The sequence below is a fragment of the Vicugna pacos genome, chromosome 14, assembly GCF_048564905.1.
Source record: "Vicugna pacos chromosome 14, VicPac4, whole genome shotgun sequence".
Taxonomy (NCBI): domain Eukaryota; kingdom Metazoa; phylum Chordata; class Mammalia; order Artiodactyla; family Camelidae; genus Vicugna; species Vicugna pacos.
This window is the reverse complement of record NC_133000.1, coordinates 27,009,476-27,033,194: the sequence shown is the minus strand read 5'-3', so window position 1 is coordinate 27,033,194 and position 23,719 is coordinate 27,009,476. Positions and strand designations below refer to the sequence as shown.

The window sequence follows — 23,719 nt, the reverse complement described above, 5'->3', positions numbered from 1 at the left end:
TGTAAATAACACTGTTACAGCAATGTAAGTAACGGCTATCTCTTAAGGTAGAAACAGGAAAATCAAGTTAAGAGGAATCAGTTGTAATCACTCTGTAATTATTTTACTGGGATTTTAAAAGGCTGAATCAATAATGATACTTTGTTTCAGGCTGTTACAGCCAGAACTTTGGCTCCCAAAATTAAGAAATCAGCTCTTGTTAATTAAACTTAAATATGATGGCAGAGATCATTGTGCCGTGAAGCGAGAGCCTGATCTCTAGCTATTTTGTTCTGTACTTGGTATAATGCAGTGCACTGTTCTTAGCCAAAGCCCTGTGTTGTCTGGGCAACTCCCGTTGCCATAGCAATGAAATTCTTTTGCGGGAGCAGGGCGAATGCTAATTGTAGCCATTTGTTGTTCCTTCTGTCGATCCCTTAACTAGCACAGTTGTAGAGCAGCCAGAGACTCTGGGTGAACAGCACGGAGTGCCCCCAAAAGACTTGCTGCTGAAGGCAACCGGCTGCTCTGCTTAAAAAATCATTTGAGCAGCCGACAGTGCTGACAGTGCCGCTATGTGGGCAGAAGCACAGCTTGACTCAGACCCTGACAACTGTTGATCTGGGACTTAGAGGGAAAGAGAAGACTGTTTAAAACCTGTTGAGAAGGTACTGATGACATGGAGATTAATTTGACACCAGTCCCTCAGAGGTAGGTGCCAGGCATATCATAACAACTGTTTATCCAGGCTAAACCCAATCCTGGAACGCCCGGCAGCTGTAGGAGGCAGATCAATGGTTCTTCCTTTTATTTCCCTCTGAAACTGCATCGCTGTGGCCTAAGGTAAAATGATTCGTTTGGTTGGAACCAACCAATTGTAATTCTCTTAGGTATTAAATTCAGTTTATACCTGTAACTACTTCCTCTCTTTATAATCCCTTATTTTTAGAGACTTATGATTTGGCTGCCAGAAATGAGTTGAAAGTGAAAATCAACTCAACATAAATGACAACAGACCCCTTTTGACAAATAAACGATGAAGTGATATCTACCAATTGTAAGGTCTATCATGCTGCTTTAATTTGGGAAAACGTTCTTAAACCTCTGGCTAGTAATTCATTTTAAACCTAATTGCTTTGGGTACTTGGGGAAGAAAAAAAAAATATATATATATATATATATAATTAATAATATATATATTAATGGCACGAGAGAACATGTGAGGCACTGTTATACTATTATATCTAAACCTTTAAAAGTGTATTGACCCATAAAAATGGTCAAGTTCATGAGATTTTAAAAACCAGATACTATGTAAACACAGTAATAAATTTCAAGGTATGTTTTAGGTATAAATTTAATGTCTGTTCCTACTAATTGAGTAGACTGAAGGTGCATCCTGTCTGAAATGTTCTTAAAATGTAGAGGAACTAACATCATAGGCTTGTTATGTCAAGCTCTTCTTCTCCATAGTTTTATGTTTGTATTGAAATGGTCAAAACTGGTATCAGGTTGGCTCAGTCATAACTATAGACTCCGCTTTTCACTGGAGAGCAAGAGAAGAAGGCCTTTCAATGCAGTGTGATTTTTTTTCCCTTGCACTCCGTGTACATTTAATATTTTTATCCCATGTCCTGCCATTTCGAGGGAGATGACTACCAGAATATCATTCAGTGTCACAAAAGAAATTTGTTTCTGATGATGCTGATCATAAGTCATTTGTGTGCTTCAAACACTAAACAAATTAGTCCTATCCCATTGATTAAAATAGATATTCAGTCCATAAATTCCAAGGAAAAAAAACCTGGAACTTAGTTGCTGAAATTTTCTGAGACATACTGTGTTCTTTTCATAATTTTTAAGTAAGAAAAGAAAATACCTATAAACTATATAACAAATACTGTTTTTAAATGTATGTATCTTATTTGTGAATTTTATATGCAAGGCATCTCAGATATTCCTTAATAAGCTTTGAGGAATTTTTTTAAGGTTTTTTTTTATTAAATCCTCAACTTTAAAATATTTGGTTGTACTTCTAAAACACTATATTCTCAGTATAATAAATGAGAAAAGAACTTACAATAAATGATAAAATAAGTAAATTAGTATTAATACTCTTAATTTCTCTGTCAACAGAGATCAAGTTATTGTCAAATTTACCACTAACCGTGGCTTCTGGCACCCCTCAAATGATGGGTTTTCCCAGAGTTATGAGAATAAATGAAGTCTAAATATTATCCTTACCATGAGGCTGCACATCCATTTTTTGGCAGAGAGAATTTGTGTTAACACACAGCTTAGCAGTGGACTGGGTGATAGCTGGCAGGGTGGATTTACATCATGACTGATCCACAGTAGCCCTCTGGGGAAATAAGATAGACTGTCCATCCTCACTCTGCGGAAGTTCTTTTCCTTAACAGCCAGGGAGATGGAAGGACCAAAACCTGGATATGAGGTGAGGACTGCTCTAATATCAAGGAATGTTCCAAAGTCTGTCATAGTAACATTAAACCTCATCAGGAAAGCCAGCTCTTTGTGGTACCTAGAGCCCCACCAGCTTTCTTCCAGGGGCAGAACCAAAGCCATTACTGAGTATGTCCCATCGCCTTCCAGTGTAGAAACCTGCAGCCCCACTTGTCTTGTTGGGTGGTCTACAGGCATTTGATTTTAGTGCCCAACATCTGGCTCACTTAGGCCAAACAAACCAAAGCATTCCCAAACAGTTTCCAGTGGAAGCTGACAGCCCACAGGCTTTTAGAATCAGCTCACTTGATTGGAGTGAGACTGACGCAGAGGGTATCACCTGGGAAGGAAGAGTTGAAGAAGAGGAAAAGGAATCCAGGGCCCAGACTGGTTCTCCTGCCCTCAATCTGGTGTGGATGGCAGGGTAATCACTTCCTGAAATGATGGGTCACTCAAATGTGAGACAATTTGATACGGAAAAAATGGGGCGTGAGAGGATGGCTGTGACCCAGGTCTCAGACGAGGCCCTGGGATGTGCCCTGCCAAGTGAGAGTCCTTGGCTTAGTGTGGGAAAGAATTCAAGAGTGAGCCAAAATAGGGTGAAGGTAGATTTATTCAGAGAGATACATACTCCATAGATGGAGTGCAGGCCATCTTAGAAGTCAAAGGAAAGGGCAGGAGAGAGTTCGAGCCCCCCCCCCCCCCGCATGCGAGGTTGTGTTTCTCTGGGCTCGGTAACTTCACATGCTAACAAGTGGGAGGATTATTCCGGCTACTTTGGGGAAGGGGCTGGGACTCCCAGGAATTGGGCCATCACCCACTTTTTGATTTGTTATGGTCAGCCTTGGAACTGTCCTGGCACCTGTGGGAGTGCCATTTATTTAGCAAGCTGTTGCATTTTAATAATCATATGTTGAAGCTCAAGGTCTACTGGGAGTTGAATCTTCCAGCATCTTGATGCTAATTGTTGTGTCATTTTTGTTTAATGGCTGTGCCCTGCCCCATTCCCTCCTGTATCAGGTTGGCCTCTCAGAGAGAGCTTATCCTAGGGTATAACTCAGGAAACCCAAGAGAAAATTTGCATGAGTGCTCATGAAATTAGGTGGCTCTCCTTTGCAGCTTGAGATTTCTTCTGAGGTGGACATTGGCAGTGAAGACAGCCCCGAATGGCTTAAAAGAAACACTCCTCTGGGAAAAGGAGAGAATGAGTGACCTAAATTTTAAAATTCTGCTTTAACCCTTGCTCAAGCAACTTACTCCTTGTCCCACCTTTTAAATAAAGGAAGCTTGAAGGAGCTATGTCCCACTCTGGTTCTACTGGAAAGGTTGATGAACCATTCTAGCTATGCATGGACAGAGGCAGCCTGATTTAAAAATCTAGCTGCAAAATCTGTATGTCATATGAATTTTTTTTAGTAGCTTCGGTCCCTCTTGATCTATGCTGCAGTCAAGACTTCACAGGACATTATCTGGAATTCTTCCCTAAGTCTTAAAAATGGTAGTCCTATACCGAAAGTCCTAAATATGGTGGTGATTTTTTTTTTTCATGTATTGGTAATTAGTAGCATGGGTCACCTTGACAACCTGTTAGATATATTTTAGTATTTTTGTGGTTTATAGCGTGGCTCATTTTTATAGTTATTTCTCAGTTATTTTAAGCCAACCATGTCTTATTCACAATTTAGCAATGTTATCTGAATTATTTTTCATTGTGCCCAGAATTAAGCAACTTGCTCCTAAGAAAACTAGTCAAAAATTAATGTTTCCAGCTACTAATTACATTTTTTTGCATCTCAGCATGATTTTGTAACTTTTGCATAATTCAAGTTTTTAATTTTTTAAAAATTGGATTCCATTTTCTCTTTGTCAGTCATTGCATGAAAATGATTAGTCAAAAGCCAGAAAATGGCAGTTTTTAAATTATAAATTATACATAATGAGAAAAACTCTATCAGTAGTTCCAAACCTCGCTGTGTGTCATAATCTCTGGGAAGCTTCTTTACAAAGTAGTTTCATGTACCTCATTCCAGACTACTGAATCAGAATTTCTGGAGGTAGGTTCTCAGGAACTGTTTTTAAACAATTTTCTAAAATGGTTATTGTCTCCTTAAGATGTCCCTAGTTGGAAAAGGAGCATTTTGGAAACAGTGATCTGGGATAATATCTCTGAACATTTAATATCAGATTTCACTGTGAAAATAAGGCTTAAAATCTTGATGTCAATTCCAGGAATATTCAAAACTAGTATTTTTCCTTTTGGTTCTTTTTTGATTTTTTATTCTAAAATGAAAATACTTCAAATATTTGATTACAACAGATAGATATGATAATGAATGTTGTTAAATAGGTAATGTAAGTATTATTGACTGGAGATAAATTTTAAGCAATATAAGAACAGAATTGCTGTTTTTAAGGTACAAAAAGTTGTTTAAAAAGAGCACCCCATAGTGCAAAAAAAAAAATCATTGCAACTGCATGAACCAGTGATTTGGAAGATTCATTTTCAATCTATATCCTTTCATACTATTTACTTAAACTTGCCTGAAATATGCTTTCAACACTAGGAAAAACTGCCAAACAAACAGAGTAGGCATAATTGGTTGAAATTTAATTAGAAAATTTCTTTGTTTAAAAAAATTATTGGTGGAAAACCTTAAAGTGTGCATTGACCATGTGTATTTATTTTTAGTGAGTTTGCTGGTGACAGTTCACCTGTTGCTGAAGAGGACATCTCTAGGTCCAGCCTTCAATTCCCTAGCTAATAGCAACTCATTGTTTCAGTAAAGTCTGGGCTGTTGGTGAATGGGATTTTAATGAAGGACAATTTAACTTGACCTATATTTGTATGTATGTACAAACTTGTTTTACCTCGTATGTTACACAAACTTAGGAACTGGTAACCACTGGCTTGCAAGTGATCCTTAGTTGAGCAAGGAATAGCTCTACTGCACACATCAATGTCAACCAAAAAAAAGAGAGAGAGGAAAAAGCACAGAAGGCTGCAAATAAGAAAAGAGTTTACTTGGGGTCTTAAAAATTGCAATTCCAGAGACACAGATTCAGAGAAGAGAAAGAATTAGGTTTATAAAGCAAAAGCCATGAGGCTGTTCTCTTATCTGTCCTTAAGGAATGGCTGTCACGTGCTATTTTAGGGTAAGGGTCTGATGAATATCTTGAGTTTCTGGCAGATGTTCTGGATGCCTTTGTCAGGACAATAAGTGCCAAAAGGTCAGAATCCATCCAGGCTGGGATGTGTGTGAGCCGTGCTTCCTCAGTGGCCCCTGGGCTCCATTTTAAAGAGCTCGCTTAGCAATACCAATTCCATTTTGATTTTCTGTCCACACCAGCCATTATTGAACCCGTTTCTTCTCTTTGTGCTCTAAAATTATGAGAGAACTCAACACCCTGCAATACCTATTCCAAGTGCTCCCCCCCACTGTTGAAAAGGCCACCCTCCAGATACAGCAGAAAAAGTGCTAAAACCTTTGGCATTCTGTTTTTAAAGGATAGTTAACCCCTAGGCTAAACAGTACTCACACTTGAAATAGTCCTGGTTCCTGCCATGTTGGGTTTTAGTCCTGTCTCCCTTCAGTTTTGCCTTCTCTTTTATTCTCTTGCTTTGTTCTTGTTAAACATGCTGACAAACCTCAGGCTGTGTGTTAAAAGCCAGAGGAAAAAGAAAGACAAAAAAGTAACTAAGTTTTAAAATACTTCCTTCCAGGCAGGCTCAAGTTGTCAGGTCTTATGAAAGCAACTGCAGCAAGAAACCTTTCTGGAACAAAAAGGCCCCGAGTTTTACAAGTTGTCCATCGACTCCACTCTAATCTTCTCTAACTAAAATGCTTTCGTTGCTCCACATCTTAAGTTATTCCCTTGGATCAGGATTCTTTTTCTCCCTTGTCAGGCACGTTTCTTAAATTTCAAAGCTCCCTTTCAGATGTCACCTTCCAGGCCCATGCCCTCCCCATCCCACTTACTCTTGAAGAAAAACAATCCCAGCTCTCTGTGCCGCCGTAGTGCGTTCTGCCCCCGTTCTCGTAGCTGGTGCTGCAGTGGGCAGTGGTCATTCTTCCTGGAATATGAGTTGCTGGAGGGCAGGGGCATCGTCTTCATCTCCGATTCCCTAATGCCAGTGACCTTACTGGTTACTATTATTTCTACCTGTAATGTCATTTGTCGCTAGATTGTATTTTTTCCAGATAATTGACTTCTATACGAGTCTAAGTATTGGGTGTTACATCTTCATGTGGTATCACACTTATAAGCATCTTTAAAAGTTGAGGTTTTATTTTTGGCTGTTGGTTGCTATTTTCTTATTGAATTTTACATACATGCAGAAGATGCACAAATCATAGGAATTCAATTTATTTTCTCAAAATGAACTCAGCATGTAGCCAGCACCCAGATGGGTTTTCAGCAGTATAGAAACTTACCAGAGAAAATAAAGAATTGGTCCTAATAAAAACTTAGTGTAAGAAGTGGTTTGCCACTGTTTTACTTAATTAATTGTATGTGTGTGTGTGTGTGTTTGTGCGTGTGCATGTGTGTCTGCGTGTGTGTGTTTTGAGATGAGGAAGTGACAGTGATGTCTGTGCCTGTGGTATGTAGACTTTTTTCCCCTACTAAAGCGCTTTTTAAATTCTCCCTTTTGCATTCCCTTGGCAATTTCAAAGGAAATTGAATTTAAATATGCTTTTCTAGCTGCATTTAAATGTATGTAAATGGATTGTAAATAAAAACTTTAAAGGAAATGAAAATGCTTTACAAATATCCCATTAATTCCCCAAGCATCCCTATAGGACTCTGAAAAGGGCAGTTGTCATAGAATCAAAAGGCTAAAAGAGACCCTTCAGTAGATCTATGAAAGCCATTACAAAAAAGATAATTGGGCACTTTCTCTTTAAAACATTCAGAAAAGGAAATTTCGTACCTTTTCAGGACAGTCCTCAGTTTGGGCTGTCACACAGACCTATAAGGGGTGAGGCGAGGATGAGTGTGGTCTCTCCCCCGAGAGGTCCTAACTCAGGCCCCTACTTGCTGCATCTGGAGCTTCTTATCCCATCCCACCTCCTGACCTCTGTCAACTCAACCTTGATTACCACCCCCATGATGGAGACCTGCTCCCTTATCTCATCACCACCACTGTCGTGTGCAGACATCCTTCACCACCAGCTACAGTTTATCTCACCTCCATGAGGCTGCTCATACCTGGCCTTCCCTCTCTCTGAGCGCCTTTGCCTTCTTCCCATCCATCCTCATTTCTAGACGGCTTCATTGTGGTATCTCCACCAGTCTCCCTTCCTCCAGTTTTCCTCCCATCCATTTCATTCCTCCATACTACTACCAGTAAAGACATAATCTTAAAATACAGATATTTTTACACTCTGAGTAAATGCCAGTGGTTCAGAGTGTAACCCGCACGTGATCCTGCGTATGCCTCTGCAGGTTCCCCCTTTCTGCACTCCATCACCAGACTCCACTGCAAGCCATTGTTAGAATCATCTGCAGTTCCCACTGTGACCCAGACTTTTCAACTCATACAATTCCTTCATCTTCTAGAACTGATGCCTCTGTGTTTCACATTCAGCCTTTCATTAAGATTAAAAATGTGAGTTCCCACTCTGGGAACTGCCACTGTTACCCCAAAAAGGGAAGGTAAAAGACCCCAGTCTTTGTCTTGCCTGAAAGATAAGAATTCAAATGGGAGACAGAAATGTTGTGTAGCAAAAGATTTTAAAGGTTTTATTTAGCAAAGGGAAAGTACACCTCCAAGAACAGGAGGTGGGCTGATCCAAGAGTGGATAGCAATGGTCTTTGTCCCTTCTCTTATACCCTCGCTTAGAGGTGGTCTCTAGATTGATTGACAGCTCTTACCCCTGGAGTGCTTAGTTATGCTCATCCTCTTTGCTCATGTCCTTACCCATAATGCACACAGGAAAACCCATGGTGGGGAGCCTAAACCACAATGCTAGTTATATTACAATGACCTCTGGGTCATGTCTGATTAGGTCCTTGTCGCTATCTTGCAGTTGCAGCTGTCAGGTTCTAACCGGTGTCTTGCTGACTATCATCCAGAAGAAGTAAATTCCCTTTATGCTGAAGGTGGGCATAGCCATCCTCCAGACCATCGTCTCTCTCCTCCACCTTATCCGCCCGGTGCCCCAACTTATCTAACTACCTAACACCACCTTCAAAATGTATCATTTCTTCACTTCGGAGGAGTATTGTCATAATTCGTAAAGAGTGAATTGTCAAAGCTGATTAAATATAAACATAAAATATGATAAAGTAAAAACGTGACCTACTGTGTAGACATGCCTTGATCTGTTCTTCTTATTTTCCCTTTTTTTTTTTTAGCATTTCTACTTAGATCACATCCTGGTCTTTTCAGATTACTACTCATTTGTGGATTGCTGGAAATATTATGGGGAGGGATTGAGATGGGTAGTTGGTGACAGTGAGTTTCTATAGTTGTTATGGAAGGCGAGCTCGTATGCCCAAGGCAGAGTGAGGCCAAACAAACCAAAACATCAGAGTCTGGAGCAGAGAAGGGTTTACTGCAGGACCCACTAAGGAGGATGGGTGGCTCATACTCAAAAAGCCAAACTCCCTGAAGGGCTTCTGCAAAGGATTTTTAAAGGCCAGCTGAGGGAGGGGCATCCCAGGATATGTGATCAGCTTGTGCACCATTCTCTGATTTGTTGATGATTATCAGTCCTTAGGCTCCAGTGGGTCTGGGGACTACATGCTCATCAAGTAGTTAATTTCTTCCATTTGATGGTAGTTTTAGCATCTGAAGAAGTCAGATACTATTATCTGGGTACTTCAGAGAGGAGCTCCAGCAGAGGATACGGGAGAGGGGTCTGTCCCAGGAAGGCCTCATAGGGTCCTACTCAGTTACATGGTCACATGCTGAGATTCAGATTTCTTCCACTACTTTCTTCCTATTGCCCTGGGTCTCCCTTTGCTTTTCAGTGTCCAAGTAATTGTGGCACTTAGTAATGCCTCCCACGTCACAGGCTTTCTGTCGTGGAACCTGGTGTTGTCACTTCTCTACCTGTAGCTGTCTCGCTTGGCTTGGAGGGTGATGTGTCCCCATTATTTCTCCTTCAACTCACATCCTGTACTGTATTTCGGTATCTGACTTTGTCTCTCCCTTGCCCCAGCCATTTCTTCATTTGGTTGTCGAATCCAATGCTATTCAAGATTCTGAAACTTTTAGAGAATTTGTGTTTGCTGAAAATCTGCAGGGATATGTGTCAGCAATTAGCATCCTCCATTGCAGTGTTTCACGGATAGGCCTTTTAGTGCATTACGATTCTTTCCATTTTTCACTGAAAATTGAGGGATCGTTACATTGTCATTTAACTTTTTTCCTGCTTTAAGTTTTAATATGTATGTGTTTGACTGAATATTACATATATGCAGAAAAAGGCACAAATTGTAGAAGTACATAGTCCAATATATTTTCTCAAAATGAGCACACCGTGTCACCCCACTCATAGTAAGGAAGGGAACATCACCAGTACCCCCGGAAGCCCTATTTCCAGTCCCCTTCCAGTCCCTAACTCCTTACCTCCTCCCTCTCCCACCTCTCAAGGGTAAGTAAGCATTCTGTGCTTTCTAAGACCATGGGGCAATTTTGCTTGTTTTTGAGCATCATATGAATGGAACATTACGTTCTGTTCTCTTTGAAATTTGCCTTCTTTCATTCAACATGTCTATTAAAGTCAACCATGATATTACAGAGTAATGGGTTGCTAATTCTTACTGCTTAATTTCCCGTTATTTGAATAATGTATGATTTGTCCATTCTGTTGTTGAAGTACCTTTGGTTGGTTTCCAGTTTGGAGCTATTCTAAATAGTGCTGCCATAAAAATTCCCAAACATGCCCTTTGGGGCACATTGGTATGCATTTCAGTCAAATAAACACCTAGGAGTGCACTTGCTGGATCAGTGTATGGTTAGGTTTAGCTTTCACGAATACCACTGTAAGTTTTTTTCCAAAGCAGTCTTACCAATTTGTGCTTTGATCATCAGGGAATGAAATTTCAGTTGCTCCATATTCTCCACAGCACTTGGTGTTGCCAGTCTTTTAAAGTTCTTTTTTATTTTAGCCATTCTGCCCGTGTGTGTTGGTATTACACTGGGGCTTTAATTAGTATTTCCTTTCATTTGTAACCTCTTTTATAAAGTGACTGATTAGGTCTTTGTCTATTTTTCCATTAAGTTGCCTTTTTCCTGTTAATTTGAGGAGTTCTTGATACACTCTATCCCAGCCCTTTGATGGATATTATAATGCAAATATTTTCTTCCACTCCACAGCTTGCCTTTTCACTTTTTCAGTGGTGGTTTTTTTTTTTCTTTAACAAAAAGACTAATTTTAATGTGATCCAATTAGTTGAACTTTTCTTTGGGGTTAACACTTTTAGTGTCCTGTTTAAGAAATCTTTGTCCACCTCAAGGTCAATATTCTATTGTCTTCCAAAAGCTTTTTTTAAATCTTCTATATTTAATTCTACTATCTAGAATATGGTCTTTAATCTTCTATTTTTATTCCTTTTATTTACTTCTTTATCTTGTATTTTTCACCCTTTTTCTTTTATACATACTGCTGTGATAAAATATATATAACATAAGATTACCACTTTAACCATTTTAAGTGTACAATTCTATGGCATTAAATACATTCATATTATTGTGCAACCACCCCCACGATCCATCTTCAGAACTTTTCCGTCTTCCCCAGCTGAAGTACTCAGTAAACATTAACTCCACATCTTATTTATATATTTTTAAAGAATAATACTTTTAATACTTTCCACATTTTTGTAACAAGTTTAATGCCAGATCTTCATATGAAACATATTTTAAGTATGCAATTCCAGCTTTTTACAGTTCTTAATTCATAACTTTAAAGTCCCAAAAAAACAACAAAACTTAAATATTTTGAAGTGTTTTACTTTTTGTTTATATATTTTAATGTGTATTATGTAATTTTGATTTAGCATTATTATGTTGAAAGTACATAGAGGAGGCAGAAAATATGTCAATTTGAGGCAATGCTTATAATAAAAAATCAAATAAGAAACTGAATAATTTCCATAGTAATTTCTATACACTTTTTTTTCTATTTATAAATCATGTTATGTTGAATAATATTTAAATAGGTCATATTTGGAATTTAAGAGACTTTATAAACTTTTACTGTTGATCTATTAGCTCTGTTTGAATTGGGCTATAGATTTTATTCTTGCATGAAATCTTTATCAGTCTACCTAATGATTTTTAATTTATTTAAGATTATGTGAGGGGAGGATATAGCTCAGTGGTAGAGTGCATGCCTAGCATGCACCAGGTCCTGGGTTCAATCCCCAGTATCTCCATTAAATAAATAAATAAATAAATAAATAAATAAATAAATAAATAAATAAATAACCTACCCCCTCCAACAACAACAAAAAAATGTTTTTAATAAAAAGATAAAAGTTTTAAAAAGTCATGTGTCTTTGGGAAAAAAGGATTATGTGAATAATTTAGCAACATAAAGTGGAATATATTTCTAAAAGTTAGCGTTTTGCTATCCTTTCTCTTATTGCTAGCAATACTTAATTCTCTTATTGCTAGCGATGCCTTCCAATGGTATTCTTCTTTCTAAAATCCACTTAAACCTGTAATATTAAATTTGTAGTATGATGTAGATGTGAGAAATTCAAATAAGTAGTACAGTATAGCATAAATGCTGTTAGAATTTTTTCTTTCCCTGTTATATTTACCCACATTTTCTCTTTGCATATTTGTCTTCCATGCATATACTCCCAAACATCCCTATAATGAGAGGAAATTCAAGGGGAAAAAAAGCTTTTCTGCGTATTTCTTCTTTCCTAATTACCGCACCCCTTGTACCCAGTCTCTTTCTTTTAAGTAGCACCTGCTTGATTTTAAATTTTTCTTTAAGATGATCTTCCTCGTCTTGTCAGAGATGCCAGCTGGGTCAACTGTAAAAATGACCTATTAATGGCTGGTGTGAGGTGCAGGAAGAAACTCGCCCCATTGCTCTCCTGCAATTCCAGGTCACCCAATTAGCTCACCATCCCCATCATTCCTCTTCCCTTCCCAGCCTTTGGTATGGACACCTTGAGCCACTCCACTGTTCACCAGATCTGTGTGAGCAAATGCTCTCCATGCTTTTGGGCTACATCTTCTCCAGTCTTCTCGTTTTGCCATCCCCTGCTCTTCACACCCTTATCAATGTGAAAAATATGAGGGGAGAAGTACATATATTGTTTTGTGAATATGGATCAAATGATTCTAACTGGTAAAAGAAAGGTAGATAAGTTATCTAATTCTGGCTTGTTGAAAGTTTTAAGAAACTTTACATACAACTTGATGAAGTTTTTCTCAAGATACCAAAGCTAGAATTCAACTTGCTTTTACTTTCTTCTATGGCATTTTTATTGATTGCTTAACTATCCATTGTTTGCTAATTATACAGTTTATAGAAGGCCATGGTGCATGGTGTTAGGCGTAGCATTTGGGAGATCTCAGCATACAGGCTAATTAAATGTCATCAGTGCTATCATTGTAATTAATATTAGCAGATACCATTTACTGAGCTCTGTCTGTGTGATATGCACTATGTACTTAACTCTTACAAAGGTGCTGTGAAGCAGGTCAGACTATTCCTATTTCCAAGGTAAAGAGAGGTGAAATCATTATTATATGGTCTCTTATGTAGACTATGGTAGGGGTGGATTGGAACTTGGATCGTTCTGACTACAGAATAGGTATCTCTTGAGTTTTATGCTTCAAATGTTCCTTGATTGTTCTTAGACAAGAGTATATTTTTCAGAGAAATCAGGAAAGAGTATTCTGAAATGAGTCTGCAACCTACCCTTGAATAGGTAGATAAGAAGGATTATACACAGTATCAAAAACATGAATGGTGCATGTCTGCTAACGTTCCATGACTGGCATGTAAGTACGGGTACTCTTCTATATTCTCCAGTGCCCTTCGTTGCATTTTGTAATGCTTAACAAGAGTCAGTGTAGCACGTTGGTAAGAAGATATGCATTGGAATAAGCAGACCAGGGTTCAAATCCCAGCTGTAATATTTACTTAATGTTTACTCTCTCTATGCCTCAAGTATCCTCTTCTTTAAAACCCACAAAGTAAATGGACTTTTCAGATTGCTGTAGGTATTAAATAAGTTCTGTGTTTCAAAGCTTTTCACAGAATGCCTGGCCCAGAGCAATAATTAGAGATGGGAAAGATCATAGGTGGTATTGCACTCCTGATGCTGCTGGCCCTGCTGGTATGTCACTGATCCTCAGAGCAGCCCTGTGAACCACACATGTTGGTATTAGTATCCCCAGTTAACAAATGAGAAAATGGGTAATCAGAGTACTTAACTGTCTCACATGGCTACATAAAGAGTAAAGAGTGTCTAATTCTTGTGTCTGAGGTAGGTTTTCTACTATATCATGAGGCTTCCAATAGTTCAATATTAGAATGCCAAATACATTCAGGATTCAAATTACAATTCAGTGGATGAAATGTGCTTAGTTTATTTCATGCAGCATGTTATTCTGGAAGATCACCGTCTTAACAAAATGCAAATTCAGACCTTCAAATCCCTTTACTAATCTCTTTACTAACAGTTGTTAATTGTGATACTTTGGACCTATGCATGAAGGATAGATCCTTACAGCATGGTCAAGAGAAATGGAAGGCCAGTAAGCAGAGGATTTAAACTTCAGCTCTGAAATGTTCTTAATATATGAAATTGTATTACTTTACTGTTGTGTTGAGGAGTGGGGGGGAGAGAAAAGAAAAAATGTCCAAAAGTGGGAAAGCTATTGGTTGTAAACACAGTCAAGTTTTCATGGATAAATGATGTATCCGTGAAAATATTTCATTATAAAAGAGACACAGGTAATATGTTCTGTGGTCAGAACATATTACCTAAAATTCAGAAAGATACATTTCAGGTCAGGCTGTAACTGTTATTGGAACGGATGCAGAACTGACTGTATCTGCAGAATTCCCAAATGCAAGCTATTATATGAAGGAGTAAATTTTTTAAAGTGGTGCCACTTAAAACTATCTTCATGGATTAATGAGATTATAGGTTTTAATTATTTAATGTTGGGGAATATATATTCTCCTGTGCATACTTTCTTCTTGGTAGTCTTAGTATTTGACAGTCTGGCAGATCTCTCAGTTGGGGCCTGCCTAATGTAACAGCCCCTTCTCTTTCCAGTGCAAGGACAGAGGAAGTGGGCTAAAGGGAACATGACAATCTGAAGCAATTTAAGTACTACTTTGGCAAGTGGACGTCTTCCTGGGCTGGGCAGTGACTCGGGCACAGTCCCTCTGGGGCCACTCTGCTGAGCCCTTTGTCCTCCTTTGACCAGCCACTCTAGACACCCCAACCCCATCCACTGCCCTCAAAGGGCTGTGGTCCCCTCACTTGGGCAGGCATAGATCTCGACAAAGATCTCAACAAAGATCTTTATTAAAATGACCTTAGACCAGTTTTGGTCAGAGTTCTCTAAATCATATTATTTTATGTTTTAAATGAAGATAAGTCTTGTACATTTCTGAGGATTGGCAAGTAAACTTGGAAGGAGTTTGAAGGTAAGGATTTGTGTATAAAGGGAGAACAAAAGTAACATTTAATGAGCAACTACCATATGCCCGGTGTTTTCTTGAATATGTTAATTCATTTCAAATTCAAATCAACCTTCTTGAGGTAAATCCATTTTTGCAGATGAGAAAAGGCGAGCTAAGAGAGAAACTTATCCAAGATCATGCTAGTTAGCTGCACTGTGATTTAAGTCAAGCTTTGTAAGTACATGCACGTTGGGGTTTGGAGTTGGCAGAACTGTTACTGCGTTTCTCACTGCAGTGCTCTCTTTTTATATCCGTGACTGCTACGACCTCCTTGGTTTGGTGTCTGTTTCATTTACCTGAAGTCCCTATGCCTGTGTTTTATTCATTTTTCTATGTCTGATGCTTAGTTTAGCATAGAACACATAATATGTTCTCAGTAGGCGGTGAGTAAATGATAAATGAACACACAAAGAATGAAGGCATGGAAATCAGGCCAAAGTAACTTGAAATTCAGTTTGACATGCCCCTATGTCCTTTTTTGTAAATTGGGGTAAAAATGCCTATCTTAAAGGTTTGAGGAGCCAATAAAGTCATGTATACAAGGGGCCTATTAGTGCCTTATATAAAATAGGTCTTTAATGTTTCTCCCCTTTCCTTTTCCTCTCCCCTTATATAAGTGCTTTACATGATTATGAATGATCTCTGTTTTATTTTTATTGTGAAAGATTCCTGCAAGAATCATTCATTCCTGCGTAAATTAGCTTGCTACCGAATACGATGTCAAATGTATCCAGATTTTTTAAGTATTTTTTGATGTTGAAAATTGCATAGTGAGGTGTTACAAATTCTAAAAGTGTCCTCCAAATTCTGCAAATTAAATCAGTGTTGTTTTCTCTTACTGCAAATGACTTGGTGTTATTCAACTCCACAAAAGATTTAAATTGCCCTGGTCTTAGTCCATAAGGAATAACTTTCAGGAAAAATGTATATTTTCATAACTGCAAAGTACAATCTTCTACATGCACTTAATATTCAATGCTTGTTGACTGATATTTGCTTATAATACTGAATTTAAATATTTAGTTCATTTTTGTGATGACATTGCTAAATAGTAAAAAACAAATGTTTTTGAGACATTTTGTTGAGCTGTTTCTTAAACAGTCGATTAAAAGCCTGATGTCAGATCTGAAATAATCTAAAAAGAAGTGTCATTTTTCTCTATCATATATAAAATCATTGCATTTGTATGTAAAATTTTCTCTTTCACAGTTTTAGTGGAGTTTGAGTCATTCACTTTAAAAATCAAATTAAAGAATAGGAACATTATATGGTATTACATTATGAGATCACTTACATGTAATATTAGACTCTTCAAGAGATACACTTTTGGCATTAATCTTACTTAATAGTTATATATTTTAAAATTTGAAAAGAAAATTAGCCCAGGTGGACTACAGAGAGTCGCCAGCACCTTTCTGTGTGGTGGAATTGCTATTGATTTATGACAACTGCCAGTGAGAGCAGGAGGGACTGGTTTGTTGCTGGCAGATGAGAACTGAAGGCAGACAGGTGTTGTTATCAATCACGGGTTGTCAGTGTAAGACAGCAGGGGCCGTTATAATTGATTCGATGGCTCCGAGTGACTTGAGCTTTAGTGGCCAAAGCGGATTGTGGGCAACTCAGCCATGCAAGACACTGACATGAAGCGGAAGTGACACAAGCCCTTGGAGGCAAAGTCAGATGAGTTAGAGAGGCAGATTTACTCAATAATTCATGAACTTGAACTTTTGATATGAGATGATGTTAATGAGCAAAAGGGGAAAATTAGGTGTTTTTAACAGTTAAGACTTTATGGTGCTTTTTGTTAGATCAGGCTAGTCTTCCATGTTTTCCTTTTTACCCCTGCAAGACTCTGTTACCTGTTAATAATACTTATTTATTTTAATGCAGAACATTGTGTGTTACGTATCATTTACATAAATAAGTCATTTAATGGGAATGTGGGTTTTAATGGGGAGCAGAGAAAGGGAGATTATAAGAACCAGATGTCTACCTTCATATATGATCTTGATTGCCGAATTTGAAGACTATGAATCGATTGAGTTTCATTGAATAAATCAAATTCAGGAACTAAAAACAGTAGAAGGTTTGAATTACTGATTAAATCTGCCTCATTATCTAAGTGAAAGCAGACTAAGTGCATGTATGTATGTCAGTTGAACAAACATACAAACGTACAGGGATGTGTGTGTGTGTGTGTGTGTGTGGCCAGCTTGGTTTCCATGCCAAAGTTTTCTGACATACATAGATTCTGATCTGGGCCAGACACAGGAAATATTTCCTCTCAACAACGTATCGACTGACAGTTGCTTCCTAAAGTACTGGGTTAGGAAAGGCTCCACTGGAAAGAGCTGTGTGCTCATTTAGTGATGTCTGTGATGGATCTGAATAGGGAAGTGACATGTTACATAACACACGTTTGCCTTCTCTGAACAGTACCTTCAGCCCTTGAAGGGTGATATTGGAAAGAGAATAGGGTGAATATTAGTTTGGGGTTTTCTTTTCCTAAGCAAACATAAACCAGATAACTCTTAAGAGATTGTGATACTGCAGGCAGAGAAGACTTAAATTAAATATAATTAAACCTCCATATCTTGGATATCATTCTTTAGATTTTGTCTGTAATGAATTCATCAGAAGTGATGTATTTTTCTTTTATAAGGATATCTTCCAGAAACCTTTCAGGATATTTTTATTTTAAACTTAAGAATAAGATGATGGAACACACTACTTCCACACTGCTTTTTCAATAGTAGTTTTTATTATCTTCTCAGTAGTAGTTGTTATGGTATTTTAAATTGAAAATTTTTATGGAAATTTGTTCTGGCTTTGTTTTGAGAAAAATAAATTACGAGAAATCTATTTCTTTTAAGTTTTACTCAGTAATGAATTTTTTTATTCATTAATGTGCTTAATTAGAATTTTTCCTAATAGTCTCCCTTGGATCAAATTATATCTAATTTAGTAATAGTTCTTAATGAGCAATGATATAAGAAAAAGGTTAACATCTAAGTGAGCACCTTAGAAATTACAGAATCTAGATATTGAAGGAACCTAAGGATCTTCTATCCCCAGTGGCATTCAAACTTTTTTGATCTTAACTCATATTTAGAAGAACATAATACAAGACTCCCTACATATACATGCACACACACCTACCTAAAAACCAGAAAACAAAAATGTCAGTTTTTACCTTTACTTCATTGTGATATAGTCTATTTTTTTCTAATCCAGTCTGTTCTAATCTACTGTATTTCATTAAAAATAAAATATATACTGCCAGTCTTGATGGATAGAGACCCGAAATTTTAGAAAATACTCTTCTAATCTTATTCTCTTATTTTACTGATAAATACACTAAAGCCAAAACTGAGAGGCACCCTTTGTAAAAATTTTAATTGTAATAATAATAAGTTAATGCAAACCCCACAGTCTTACTAAGACGTAAGAGAAATTAAGCTCCAGGACTTCAAGGAATTTGCAGAATAAAATATACACAGGACAAACACAAGTATATTTATTATATCATTAACAACCAACCTTCTTAATACCAGCTTATAACAAATAGAATTGCAAATCAATGCTTGGAATATACTAATGAGAAGAATATGGATGGACTGAAAAAGCTTTATAAACAAAATATTATTTGAACTAAATTTTGAAGTAGTGAAGAAAGTTAAACTTTTTGTTTTAGAAAAGGACCTTTTAGGGAAGATGTTTTAATAGCATTCTGTACAGATAAAGAAAACATGACAACATTATACTATACGTCAGAAATTGACACATTGTAACTAACTGTACTTCAATAAAAAATTTTTTAAATTTTTAAAAAAGAAAAGAAAACGACATCAAATTTTAATGAGCAATGAGAGTCAAAGTTGGAGATTGTTAATCACTGTTTTTCCAAATTCATCTGAGATTCAGTGTAGTTTAGCACAGTGGATCAGTTCTCATAATAATAGGTTTTTAAATATTTTCAGTGGCACCAGGATTCTGACAGATGGTCAGTAAAGACCATCAAGATGTTAAAAGTCCTCAAATTCACGTGAAACCAGCAGAAGATAAGCAAGAAATCTTTCTAAATTTAGTTACAAACATTTTCATGTCAGCTATGGAAAGCTGAACAACCTGACTTTTTGGTTCTTCTAACTGTTTTCCTTTTCTTTTTTTAATAATTATATTGAACTATAGACAACAGGCAGCCTTGTATGATCTTCGAATATGGCAATTATGTCTTATTCATTGATTTACTAGCTCATTCTCTTTCTAAGGTGTTTAACTGTGGTGATCAGTGTAATTACAGAGCTGCCTCTGTCTATAATTACAGAGCTGCCTCTGTCGTGTGAAGGCACAATTTGCCGGTCAGAAGTGTGACACAGAAGTTGGTATGGTGGCTGTCTAATTAGATCGCTTAATATTTATCGAAATGGCACCCTTTTTTTTTGTTTTGCTTTGCTTGTCTCATTGTTCCAAATATTCTTTTTAAATCTAATTATATGATTGGATTTTCTTTTGAACTTTGAGACATTCATCGGCATTAAACATTTAAGCTTGAAATACTATTTGCTGTTGAACAAAATCTGCAGTTTCTTCATCAGCGTTTTGCAGTTTGATGCTAGGATTCGCTCGATGGCTAGATGTTCACTGTGTAGGTCCCAGGAGCATCTACGGTAGATGCTGGAGTTCTAGCTGTTTTTTCATCATGGACCTTACAAAGCCCACCTTCTCTTGCAGCAGCATTCTGTCTTGGTGGAACCTTTGATGTCAACCCCTTGCCAGGAAACTTGGTACTTCTTTTCTCTGCCATGTCAATGTTTTGGTCACAGGCTATTCCAGCATACTCCACCAAGGGCATTATTGTACCTTCTGAGGATCTCCTAATTAGTGAAGTCATTCAGGATTTCAGCTCCGTGGGGCTGAGTAGTTCAGTGGTCATGGTCCACTCTCCTCTCGAAACATTGGTTTACCTGACCTCTTATAGCCTTTCTTTGGAACTCTTCCTACTTCTTGGAATATATCCTGCCTTTGTGGAACTATGTTTCTTACTTATAGTGCCCCATATATATGCTTTTCTGCTTTATACAGATGGAGACAAATTCATCCATATAAGTATATTGTCTTTTTCTTCATTAAGTATCAATACTTCCCTATATATTAAATTAGTAAAAAATAAAAAATCTTACTATATTTATATCTTATTTATATCATTTCATGTCTATATATTAATTTTCCATTTTTATGTGTCATAATTAACTAGTATTTATACATATTCAGCTTGTTCCAATGAACCATGGTTATAATACATTCTTATGGTTCAAAATTGAAAATTTATAGAAAACTCACTCCAATCCTTGTCGTTTATACACAGTTTCTTTCTTTTCTTTTTTTATATATCTTGTATCTCTTTATATCCTCTTCCCATTTTTGTTGTGTTATTTGGTCTTTTTCCTACTTTTTTCTAGGAATTCTTTAGTAGTTCATAAAGCTATCAATCAGTGTTAAATCATTTACAATGAAATTATCTACAGAACTTTTTTTAGAAATAGATAAGCTAATTCTAAAATTCAAATGGAAAAACAAAGAAGCAAAAACTAGAAAAAATACTTAAAAAAAAAAAAAGAGTGACCATTGGGGGTCTAGCCTTGCCAGATATTGCAGCTCCAAGCAACAAACAAGAAACTAGGAGAATATATTTGAACTCACAAAGACTAATTTCTCTTTTTTCCTTTTGATGCCCAACTTGTGAAACTGGTCCAGTGAGAGCCCTCTTCAAGTTTCTGTCTCCTTTTAACACTACCCCAGACTTTTTTTGTTTAATGTGTCCTTATATTTTGGTAACAAGATGTCCCGAGCTCATTTTGACTATCTTTTTTCCCTGCTGCAGAATTTGGAATCAGTGACTCTCCACGGCACTCATTTTCTTGTGGATAAGTCTTATCTAGTGGATAAGACTAATAGAGACCAAAATGTGGTCATTAGGGTTGCATATCAAATTAGGTACAGTCCTCCAAATCCATGGATTCAACCAAATTCCAGAAATTGTTTAAAAAATTCCAGAAATTTCTCAAAAAGCAAAACTTGAGTTTGCAGCACACTGGCAACCGTTTACATAGCATTACGTTGTAGTTATGATTATTTACACAGCATTTACCTTGGCTTAGGTATTATATGTAATCTAGAGATGATTGAAAGTATATGGAGGATGTGCCAGGATTATGTAAGTTACATGTAAACAATGCAAGCATTATGCCGTCTTATATAAGGAGGTTGAGCACTCATGGATTTTGGTATCTGTAGGGTTCTAGGAGCCAATTCCCCGAGGATACCAAGGGGGACTGTATGTGGTGGTAGGCTGGATGCATAAGACCATAACCAGGCCGCTTCAATACTAGACTAGACAAGAAATTCCTTTTTTAAGTGCATAAGTTCATAATGGTTTATTTGTTTTCTCTACATCACATCTTCCTAACAATAAAAATAATAGCCAATATTTATGTAGCTCCTATTATAGCTAGGCAGTATTGTGCCACACGTAGTAACCCATTCCATCATTGTAAAAGTCCCATAAGGCATAGGGATATATATGTTGTGAGAGAACAGGTTTTTGCCTCACGCAGGAAAGAATTCAAGGGCAAGGCATGGTAAAGTGAAAGCAAGTTTAGAGAGATACACTCTCCATAGACAGAATGTGGGCTATCTCAAAGGTGAGAAGGAGAGAGACCCTGAGAGGTGTGGGAGTGTTTAGTTTAAAGTAAAAGTAGACACGTACTCTGTAGACAGAGTGTGGGCCGTCCCAGAAGTCAAGTGAGAGTGAGCACGAGGTGCAGAGTTGTTAGTTTTTATGGGCTCGGTAATTTCATATGGTAATGTATAGGAGGATTATTCCAACTACTTTGGGGAAGGGGGGAGGATTTCTGGATTTCCAGGAAACACCCCCCTCCCCCCACTTTTTGACCTTTTATGGTCAGCCAGGAAACTGTCATGGTGCCTGTGGGTGCACCGTGAGGCTCAAGGTCTACTGAAAGTCGAATCTTAGCCATTTTGGTTCTAACCAGTTTGTCCTGTCCTCAGATGCTGTGTCATTCCCTCAGTGGTTTGCCCTGCCCCCTTTCCTCCCACTTCATTTCTGTAAAAGAGGAACTTCAGGCACAGAAAGTTGCTAAATAACACGCTCAAGGTTAAATAACTAGTAAATGAACCAGGTGGGATTCAAACGCATTTGTCTGTCCATATCCTTTAGCTGAGAAAGATGGATGGATGAGGCTAAGGACTCCAATAGGAAAAAGTTTCCAAATTGTCTCATTCATTTCAGGCAGACATATAGAAAAAAGGCTGACTATGTATTAGCCCAGACAAATTCTAATAGTTCTCTTCCCTGGGTATCAAATAATTATTTACTATGCTTTATGTGACCTCATGGTTATAGGACCTAATTATTATCCCAGTTTCCTAAACAACAACCTGTTCCCCTAAGGATTTGACCACCTGGCTGTTGCCAGGGGAAATAAACACCCCTTTGTTCCTGCAGGACACACTGACCTTGCAAGAAATCCACAGAGTTTGCTTTGTTTTTGAAGAGGCTTCTTCAGATAGAATTAATTCAGAGTCTCCACTGAGAGACATGGTAAGGAATAAAACGTTTAATGTAAAAAAGAGTCTCTCTAATGTAAAAAAAACTGAAGGTCTTCAATCTCGTTTAAAGATCAGAAAATTTATATGAGAGACCTTTATCAACTGAGTGTATTTTTCTAGCCTCTAATCTTTAAATACAATCACTGGGAGCTCTTAGCCAATGGTCTTATACACTATTATTTTTAATGTGTTTGTATTTACTTCTTTGCACCTAGTGCTAATTTTATTACTGTTATTATTATCATTATTATTGTATTACATTTTAAAACCCACTTGCCTTTTTTTCTCAAATATCTAGTGAGGATGGTTAACTATCTTGGAAACTGAAATCCTAAGACAGGAGGGATCCAGAAGATCACCCCTCTTATGAGTGAGGGGCCACCAGATCAGCCATCTGGAGACTCTCACACTGGATCTGTGACTCAGTAGAATTGGAAGAAATACATAAAGTGCTGGGGATTCCTGAGTTGGTTAACTGGCCCGGGAGACTCCATTATCTTATGAGGCCCTGAAGTAGGTGTCAAGATCTATACCCATAGCACAGAACCCAGCGATGGGAAGGTCAGAGAAATGAGAGCAGGCATATGGACCCAGCGATTGCCTGGGCTGATGGTTACCCTATTCTGGGATACTGTGTTCGGGTTAGCTAGTTCTGTCTGTGAACAGCATAGTCACACAAACTCAGGATTGTTTGACTCACTGATTCCTGTCTTATTGTATGGGCAGGCTACAGAAAACATCATTTACATATAAAGCTTATATGAGTCCATACATACACGCACATATATTATTTATATAGGGGTGGAAATAACTGGGGTGCAAAATTCTTCCTACCAATTTGGTTATATGAAATAATATATATAAATCTATGTATTTAATTCTAGAAGACCGCACTTATAAAGTGAAGTTCTAATTTCTGTAATAGAATAGGCTTTTGCAAACTGTTAAATATGGCAGCTACATTTTTC

General features: G+C 37.5%; 1 protein-coding gene and 1 long non-coding RNA gene across 8 annotated transcripts in view; both read left to right on the top strand.

Annotated features, from left to right (window-relative positions):
* DIAPH3 (diaphanous related formin 3) overlaps positions 1 to 23,719 on the top strand; it is a 473,996-nt gene that overhangs the window by 385,098 nt on the left and 65,179 nt on the right. The window lies entirely within an intron of this gene.
* LOC140701205 (uncharacterized) lies at positions 378 to 23,229 on the top strand. The gene is made up of 3 exons (XR_012080164.1): positions 378 to 690; positions 22,648 to 22,743; positions 23,050 to 23,229. It is a non-coding gene; the product is annotated as an uncharacterized lncRNA (long non-coding RNA).